Source organism: Brassica oleracea, chromosome C4 (assembly GCF_000695525.1).
Source record: "Brassica oleracea var. oleracea cultivar TO1000 chromosome C4, BOL, whole genome shotgun sequence".
Lineage (NCBI taxonomy): Eukaryota > Viridiplantae > Streptophyta > Magnoliopsida > Brassicales > Brassicaceae > Brassica > Brassica oleracea.
In genome coordinates this window covers 30358030-30367490 of record NC_027751.1, presented here as the reverse complement: position 1 = coordinate 30367490, position 9461 = coordinate 30358030, and the positions used below count along the sequence as shown (strand labels likewise).

Here is a 9461-nt window from a genome sequence, read left to right as displayed (position 1 = left end):
ATGATCATTCTCTCAACAAAAGTGTTAGAATATGTTTCCATTCTTGTCTGAATATATGAAATTGGCAAATATGCTACGTCTTCTCTTTTGTCAGGATTAAGTAAAGCATTACCCTTTTCCTGACTAATCCTTTTCATACTCTTATGTAATGCTAATTTAGAGAGGACTTTTTGTAATGTTTAAGCGATATTTCGCTCTGTTTAATTGACATGTATATTATATCCAAAATTTGAGGTCGAGAGCATATGAATCCTGGAAAGTGGAAACTGGAAGCGAATTCAAATGAAGCAATAATAACATATTTATTGATTTTCATCAAGTAATAGAACTTGACCTGCACGCCCGCATGGGTTATGATTTTTAGTATTTTTTTTATAAATTATTTAATGACATTTTTAAACATATAAGTTATTTGGATATTTTTAGGTTCCTACGAACCTTTCCAGATCCAGAAGAATCCGACTCGAACCCCATCCAAAAATTTGTAATGTCTGAATAGAGTTTAATTTTAAAATCTAAAAATTCTAATATCCAAAAAACAATTCATACTCGAATGGGTACTTGGATGCCATGTCTAACTGACTCTGTAAATATATAAAAAAAATTCTATGTTAACCGGTTTAGATTTTTTGTTACTAATGAAGAAATTTCATAAAAATCTGTGAAGTTGTTATGGTTAACACTTAAAATAAATGATTTCGAATTATTATATTAAAAAATTAATGAAGAAGTTATGAGCTATATTTGTGACAAAAATTTTCTAAAATTAAATATGCCATGTGTTTAGGAAGAGGTTAAGTTGAGGTATACTACATGTGCATGTTATTGTTGAGGTATACTACATGTGCATGTTATTGTAATTTCTATGAAGCTTCTAACTAAATTATTACATTGGAAGCACATAGATGTTGCATTCGCAATGCTAAATTGTAGGAGAATTGAGCAAGCTACTTGGTTCCATGACAAAAGTCTTCCAAAAGCTTGCTTTCGACCTGTCAGTGTCTTCAAAACGTTTGGGTACAGTTATGAATCTCTCAAGAAACCAAATAAAAAAGGAATAAAGTTATTAAAGGGTTATGTAGGCGAAGTTGGCAGAGGTGAAATACCTCCAAGGAAGATATGGTGACAATGCGATGGACTTACAGACCAAGCTATGTTGTGAGATCTTCTACCAGTTTATGGATAAAGATTTCAAGGAAGGTTACAGAAAGTGAACATATCACACTCACTTTCTGTTTAGCTTAGACTATGTTTTTGAATTTTGTTTGCTATTAATGTCGACTTGGACAAATATGAAATCCTCATGTTCTGGATGTCTTGAAGCATTTTTAGTAATTCTATCGAGAGAGTGATAAATGTGGTATCATTGTAAAACATATATGTTATCTAGGATAGCTTGCGGCACTATAAGGATGGGTTTCCAAAAAAATAAAATGTGTGTGTGTTTATGGTATAAGTGTTTACTAAAAAATACAGATACATTGTGAATGTACCTGGGTCGAACCCGAGAACTCTTGGAAAAGGAATCATAGAGTGCAGCCGCTTTTTATTCAATTCAAAAAAAAAAGTTCCGATTCCAAGGGGAATCGAATGTGAGGGCAAGTGTCTTTCAAGTTTCGTAAGAGTAGAGGTTTAGCCGCTAGGCTGACGAGAATCACATGTTAGTACCGAACACATAAACATATTTAACTATCAATTTAAATTATAAATGTTGGAAAGAAGTTTGCAATATTTGGATGGGCTTCCAGAATAAAAAATGAAATGAGATAAAAAAAACTAAGCTTTTGATATATGCGTATTTGGTAAGTTTCAAATTGTGATTTGGAATTCTGAGAAAAAAAAATTAGGAAAAATTTACATCTTCCACGACTCAAACTCAAGAGCTCTAGGAAAGGATAACATAGTATTTTAGCCGCTAGGCTGAGGAGAATCATCTGTTTGTGTTGAACACATAAATGTATTTAAAATTAAATTATATACTATAAATGTTGGAAAACATTTGGCATATTTAGGATGGGCTTCCAAAAATCCCCTATACATTATTTACGAAGTGATTTTGACACATGTCATCACCATATTAATTTTGAAAGCAAAATAATGTCATGACATACAAATAAAGATGACATGGCTTGGACTAATTGTGACATGAACATTTACATTTAATATTGTTTTGTAATTTTAATAATTTTTTAGAATAAGGTAATAACTTATAAATCATCATTAATATAACAATAAATAGTAAAGTTAGAAATATAGTAATATATAATAATTTCGAAAATATTATTTAATTATTATTTTAAATAATTTTATAATTTTTATTACTAAAACAAATCTTAAAAAAATTATGCATTTTCAAAAAAGAATTCTAATCATATTATGATTATTTCTTTTTAATATTTAAATTTTTTAGAAATATTATTTAATTTTATGTTTTGTTAATTATACATAACAAAACTTTTCCTTAATTTTATAGAATTTTATTTAATGTATCTTTAGCAAACAAGTAAATAAATAAATATAATTAAAATATAAATGTAAATAAAAATATTTATTTTATCTTAATTTTTACATAGAAGTAATATATTGTACGCAAATAATAAAATCAAAATATTAACAAAAAATTATTTAAAAATATAATTTTAAATTTGTTTTTTTCAGCACATGGTGCAGGAAAACACCTAGTATTCAATAAACATGTAAATAATCAATAAACCATTGAAACTAAAAAAGAATAGAACATGTTTGTAGTACTTAAATGAAATTTTAGAAAAATCTTCATAAGACGATTAAAAATATAGAATATAACTCTTTGTTTTTGTTTTCCTATCACATATGAATAGGCACACAAACTTCATCATATAGTAGTCATGCATGTGCTCTTATTGTGCCCTCCTATGCCACATCTAATGCACTTGTGTGACTGAGATTTAGAACCAGGAACCCCAAACTCGCCAACTGATCTGATCCTCTTTGTAGGAGGCCTTCCACTGCGTTTTTTGGTAGCTGGGGGTGGGCAAGAAAATTCATCAATATTCTCTGGATATGTAGATTTTGATAACTCTCCACCAGGGTGTATGCTTTCAGCATAAGCTTTAGCCCACGTTTCTATTGAGTGAGAAGCATAACGATTTTTACCTCTCTTAGAACGCTTAGCAACATCAATTGCATGAATGCAAAGTACCTTGTCGATGTCAAAAACATTACAAGTGCAGTGATTCTTCTCCAGATCAACAACATAGTTCATAGTATCATCTATTACCTCAAACTCACAATGATCAACTTGGTAACATTAAGCGTCATTGCATCATCAGACCTGGATACCAACTTCTTTACTACTTTTGGGTAACTAGATGCTTGTTTTTTGCAGCAGTTTCACGTCGCTAAAAAACCAAGTCGTGAGGGCCAATCTAATCGTCTCAAGGAGATAGATTAGTGGAAACTCACAAGGAAGCTTAAACACAGAATTGGGGACTGCAATGTTTGTGGTCATGATATTGTACCTGTTTGAAGGCACAAAGCATGTTGCCCACTTCCGAAAATCTGAATCTTCCAAATACTCAGCTAATTCAGGACATTTATCCTTTATGTCACTGAAGATTGAATTAAATTCATGAAATGTGTAAGCATCATCAGCACTTTCTACCAGAGGTAAAAAACCAGTCTTCGAATATTTAGGTATGATGTTAGTGTGCAAATGAATCCTACAAATTCCAAGGTGGGCCTAGGGGATAAATCTCCTCAAGCGCTCCGAAGCAATAGAAATAGCTCTGTATGATACAAACACAAGATCAGAAGCATCGGGGATCATTTGACTCAGACCTCTAAAGAACCATGTCCAAGAATCAACATTTCATGCCTCAACTACTGCAAAGGCGAGAGAGGATATAGATGATAATTCTCATCTTGAGCAGAAGCTCCCAATAAATTCCCCTTATATTTTTCCTTCAGAAATGTATCATCAATTGCAATAACTCTCCTCATCAATGAGAAGCCCCTTATCGATGGACCAAAAGTCAAGAATGTGTACTTGAACTTTCTAGCAGCATCCACCTCTAGATAAGTTAAAGATCCAGGATTTTTCTCTGTGACTTCGTACAACAACTTTGACATATTGTAGCAACTGTCTTCAAGAGTCCCTCTAACAAAATACTGATCAGCTTCTTCTCTCACTCTCCATGCTTGTTTGTAGTTGATATGAACACCATGTTGTATCTTCACTTGTTCAATGATCTGTTTAGGTTTGAGTCCTTTATTTTTTCCGTAGTTGCTGCATATCAAAAAACCCAGCAACTTTGCAGATGCTTGTCTATGGTTGGCATTCCTGTGTGTTGTAGCACATGTATGCTCATGCACATATTTCTTAACCACAAAAAAAAATCTGAACAAGGTAGCTTGGTGGCACGCATCCTCCATGAGCAATTGTCACCGACACACCGCAATACAACTCTACACTTGTTAGACGAGACATTCTTGTACTCAAAATTCCACTCTAAAGCCCATTTCTTCATCTCAATATTAACTCTCCCTTGGTCTTAAAATAGCTATTCATCTTAATATAAGCAGCTCCTCTTGTGGTTGGTGAAAGTCCAATATGGACATGACTAAAATCAAGAATAACATTTAAAGGAATTGCATAGACACTTTCACAAAGAAGAGTCTGCAAAAATCAAGTTGTTTTGGAAGGATTAGTACATGATTAGGAAGACTATCATAAATAGTCTAAGACAGAAGAAAATCACACAAACACAAAAAAAAAGAAATTTCAAATGATGTACCTGTTTTTCTCTTTGCACCGTAGAACCAAAATCTGAAATTAAATTCAAAAGAACTAGGTAGGCACATGGATCAGTAGTTTGCTTATTATAGCTAGCTGAATCAGTAATAACCTGCAAGATGCAAAATGTTTTGGAAAGTTTAGTACAAATTTAGGAAAGCTTTCCTGAATAGTGTTTAGTTGATATAAAACAAACCATAATACAAAACCGACATATTCCATCAAATCCTCTAATCTTGCCGATGAAACTGCTGAGTTGACAAGTGTTTCCTATGGAGATTGGAGTAACATCTTCAACCATAATTTTCAACTCCAAAGAAATTTCATATCTCAAAGTTATATCTTCCTCTTGAATACGAAAATCTTCGGAAACCATCTTCAGCAAATCTTCATATTGAAAATCTTTTCTAAGTGAATAAACGATGCAGTCCTATTCTTGTCAACATAGAACTTCCACTGGAAAGCTTTTTTTTTTAATTACATTCACCAAAAACACAAAAAAATTCAATCATATTTCGATTTTTTTATAAAAAAGATCAAAACAAAATCTCAAAAATATCAACCAACTGTGTATCAGAACATTTGAACTATATATTGCAAAACAACTAAACAAAACAATTGTGAATCTAGAAGGTGAAGATGACGACAATAATAGAATACAAATCAATTTATGAACTTAAGCTTAAAAAAAACTCGAAAATCCAATCACAACAACATATCAAATCAAACTGAACCACAAAATCACGGAGATCCAAAATATCATCGACATTAAACAATAATTGAAACTAACTAATCATAAATTTATAGTCAACAGGTAATGATGATACCTTGAAGATTCACAGATGCCGAGAAAAAAATAGAAGGACAATGAGATGCGGAGGCGACGACAGAAACAATGCGGAGACGATGGAGATAATGATGGATACGATGGTGGAGAGGACGACGGAGACGATGCAGAGACTACGACGGACGACGACATGCGTCGAAAACTTTATAAAGTTTTCAAAATGTTTTGTTTCTATTATATTATATAAATGAACCATTTTTGTCATATTGGACCTTGAGGTCTAGATTAGGAAGAAAAAATGGTCTAGGGCTATCTAAGGCCATTTCTCTAAAAAGTACATAAACAATATTTAAAAAAAAATAATAAACAAAGTTTAGGAATCTATTTTTTGGATGGATATATTTGAAATCACACCAAATCAGAAATTTATTAAGTTGAATCCAATATGAGCTACTTAGGTTCCGAGTGGAGAAAGCGGATAGAGTGTTACGGATTTAGCAGACCAAGCGAATCGAGCGGAACAAAAGTGGATCAAGCAGATTAAAGCAGATCTAGCGGCTCAAAACAAAAGTTTGAATGGTGAAAGTGGATAAAAAGTGGTCCAAAATACTGTACAAACTTAAATTAATTCATAAAAATATTATATACTATTTATTTTTATAGTTAAAAAGAGTTATTTTAAAAAATAATTGTGCATGAACTAATTACATTTTTGTAAAGGTGGTGTAAAATGAATTTAAAATTATTTCACAAAAAGAATTAATAGTTATTTAATTATTTTTAAAATAATTTATTTCATTTCTGGTACTATTTTTCATAATTAAAGTTGTTATTTAAAATATAACTTATAATTTCGAAAATATAAATTTTAATTCAAAATATAATAAATATTAAGTAATAATATATATAATTTATTGAGAATTAAATTAAATATATAAATAAATAATTTTGGATGATTTTCAAACAATTATAATTTTTGGTAAAATATAGTTTTGAGACTTAATGTTAACTAACACATCGAAAATAATATAATAATTTTGAGTTTTAACATTAATTAATTTATTAAAAATTATAATACTACATATGTTCATTAATAAAACAATTATTTTTAAAAAGACTTTATAAATTAAAAATTAATAAATTTATTAAAAATATAATATAAAATTATTTTAAACATGTATTATTTTTTGAGTTTTGAAATCATATATATATAATGTTTTATGATTTTAAAATAATTATATTTTTGATAAAAATAGTTTTAGGCTTTAGTATTACATAATAATACATCAGTTTAAAATATTAAATAATTTTTAAAAGAAAACATTGTATTGTTAAGAAAAAAATATGATGACAAATAAAGAATTATATATAACGAATATTATTAAGTTGGGCGTTTGGATATCTTTTTATACTCTGATCATCATTAAATCAAAATTTTGGTTGGTTCGGTTTATGTAAATTGCATAATTAAAAAACATAAAATAGAATGAAACTGGAGTTTGAATAATTTTATAGATTATAGAAATCTTATTTTGTTTAAGATTGATTTTTTGTAGATATTTCTGTGACAAAAACATTTAAAATCAAAATTATCATGTATTAGTAATTATTAAAATAGAAAAAGTGTATTTAAAAAAAGGTGAACCGCTAGAAACATTCAAAAATACCTGAGTAGTTACTGTAGTTGGTGTTTCATGATTTTTGCTCATAAAATTGAGCCACTAGACAGTTCACTATTTAAAAAGAGGTTCATTCTAAAATTAAAAACAACATGTTGAATGGGAAACTAAGCGGCAGTTCATACACCTAAGTGTCTCTCCCATCTTTTTCCTGCCCTCCACTCATACTCTTAGGTTCCGAAGGGAGAAAGCGGATCTAGCGTTGCGGATCGAGCGTATCAAGCGGATCGAGCGGAATAAAAGCAGATCAAGCGGATCGAGTGGATCTTGGGATCTAGCGGTATAAAATATATGTTTGAATGGTGAAAGAGCATAAAAAGCGGTCCAGAATACTGTACACATTTAAAATAATTTATATAAAATTTCTATTACTATTTATTTTTCACAGTTGAAGTAATTCCTTTTAAAATAATTTATAAATGCAGTAAAAATCAGAATATAATAGAAACTAGTCCAAACATATATATATATATATATATATATAATTATTTTGAAATTTAAAATTATATATATATATATATATATTTATATATATATATATATATATATCTAATTTTCATGGTTTAAAATAATTATAATTTTTGGTAGAATAGTTTAATATTTTGGAGGTTTACTATTAACTAACATATCATTTTAGAAATCAATATTTTAAAAAGAAAGTATAAGAGATCTTTAAAAATCATAAATATATATATTTTTTTAGCAAAATTATAAATAATTTTTTTTAAAAAAGAGATGTTCTTATAAAAGTTTAAAAATATTTTTTTATTAAATTAAAGAGTAACCAAAAGTTTAGATGTTGAATCTAGTTTAAATAATAAAACTTATATAAAACAATTTGGTTATATCATTGTAAAGATAATTACTTAATTAAAAAAAAGTTAGACTGCCTTTTACACTCAAATGTGAAGTGGTTTTACTGTTAAAAGCAGTCCATGCATTTTGTTCAGTTATCTGATACACTAGTGGATCAAAAAGTTCTAATATCACTTTAGTAAACGAAACACCATGTGTTTGTTATTTTTGTTGAATGGAAACTTCACAATTGAATGCTCTACCTAGGCATGAGAACCATCTTTTCTCCACCTTCCATTCATACTTAGAACCAGAGCCAGTTTAACATAGCGGTCAATGCGACTGCCCTGCGGCCATTCAAAGTTTTACTCTTTTTTTTTGTTGTTGTTGTTAAAATGTACAAATTAAATAAGTATAATATTAATTTAAATTGAGATAGTATTATAAGAGTATAGTATTATAATATATTCTGGAACATAATTAAATAAGCTCTAACAAAGAAACATTTTCTAGTTTCTAAGCTAACAAGGCTTCTTCGTGATTCTTTTGGGGTTTAGTTTACCAGAATTTTCTTAAGCCATTTATAAAAAAAATACAAGAATGTCTTATACATTTTTTTTTTTTCATATTTTTCTAGTTACATAAATTTTGAAACTGGGCCATCTGCACGGAAACAACTAGCACAATAATGTTCGGACAAAGGGTTAGTTTTCATATATCTGATGAAAGACACAATCTTCTGATATTGAACATTCTTATTTCTTTCAGAACTTTTCTAGTAATGCCTTGTTGGTCATGTCTTGCTTTTACAGGCAATGTAAATACTAAACATGGTCAAGCTTAAAGAAGAATTCGATTATGAAAGTTTGTGTGGGAAGCTTGAGACTCAGGTGGACCATCTAACTGCAGAAGTTGAAAGACAAAACAAACTTAGAAATAGTGAGAAACACGAGTTGGAGAAAAGATTGAGATAATGTGAAAACAATTTGGCTGAAGCAGAAAAGAACGCTGTACAAGGTCCAAGGTATTTGTCTTTTACTTACAATGATTGATATTAAACTATCTTGTAGTTTCTTGATAGGATGCCTATTTTACTGTTACCTGGTGCTTATATGAATATGACTTACAGCTCCTGGAGAAGGAAAATGTGAGATTTAATGAGAATTAAGAAAGATAAGAGAAATTAAATGAAGAACATGGAGACTAATGAGAGACTTTCTTGAAAGATAATGAGAAAGAAAGAATTGAGTTGCTTGATTGTTTCATGTATCAAGAGTACCTATATATACATCAAATGGGGAGCCAAAAACAAAGAGGCTCCCATGCACTAAATGAGGCTCCCTTGCACTAAGGAGAGACTCTCATACACTAACTAAATAAAGAAATGATAGTGCATGATATGTGGGCATAATACTCCACTCACCAA

At 29.7% G+C, this 9461-nt stretch overlaps 1 pseudogene; it reads left to right on the top strand.

The window, feature by feature from the left end:
- Positions 1–8687: 8687 nt before the first annotated feature.
- LOC106338620 overlaps positions 8688–9461 on the top strand; it is a 7384-nt pseudogene continuing 6610 nt past the window's right edge.